Source organism: Peromyscus maniculatus, chromosome 11 (genome assembly GCF_049852395.1).
Source record: "Peromyscus maniculatus bairdii isolate BWxNUB_F1_BW_parent chromosome 11, HU_Pman_BW_mat_3.1, whole genome shotgun sequence".
In the NCBI taxonomy this organism is placed as follows: Eukaryota; Metazoa; Chordata; class Mammalia; order Rodentia; family Cricetidae; genus Peromyscus; species Peromyscus maniculatus.
The window spans coordinates 44,899,548-44,900,248 of record NC_134862.1 but is presented as its reverse complement, the minus strand read 5'-3'; positions in this window follow the sequence as shown (position 1 = coordinate 44,900,248).

The window sequence follows — 701 nt, the reverse complement described above, 5'->3', positions numbered from 1 at the left end:
GTGGCAGTTATAGACTGGATCATTTGTTTTTATTTCTGTTGTATGGTGTGTGTGTGTGTGTGTGTGTGTGTGTGTGTGTGTGTGTGTGTGTGTGTTTGAGATAATCACTATGTAGCCCTTTCTGGCCTGGATTTCACTGTATACACCAGGCTCAAACTTGCGGAGATCCTCCTGCCTACAGAGTACTGGGATTATAGGCAGGAGGCAAAGTCACTGTTAAACTTCTCCTGCTGGGGTCCCCTCTGTGTCGTGTGTGCTCGGTTGCCCACACGCACAAGGGTGTCCTCGTGCTTTCTGTGTCCTCCATCAAGTCCCTGGGGCGTTGCAGGCCTCCTCTACCCCAGCTTCAGTCACTATTTTAATGGTTGCGATGGGCGGAGTCTGCTGATTTCCTGGCTTCAACATGGAGACTGATGCAGTTAGCGTCAGAGCTCGAGAGTAGCGTGATGACCGACGAGAGGGTCTGAGCGAATGCTAAGATGAATTGAAGTTGTCTTCCCTAAGTACAGGGACCCGTGACCCGGTCTCCATCCATGGCTCCGCGCCTTTGTCTTTGCCCTCCCTACACAAAGGTGGAGAAAATAGCTGAGGCTCTATCTTTCGCAAAGCCCAGTGGCGGTAAACGGGACCATGTGCTGGGCGGTGGTGGCACACGCCCTTAATCCCAGCCCTTGGGAGGCAGAAGCAGGAGGATCTATGTG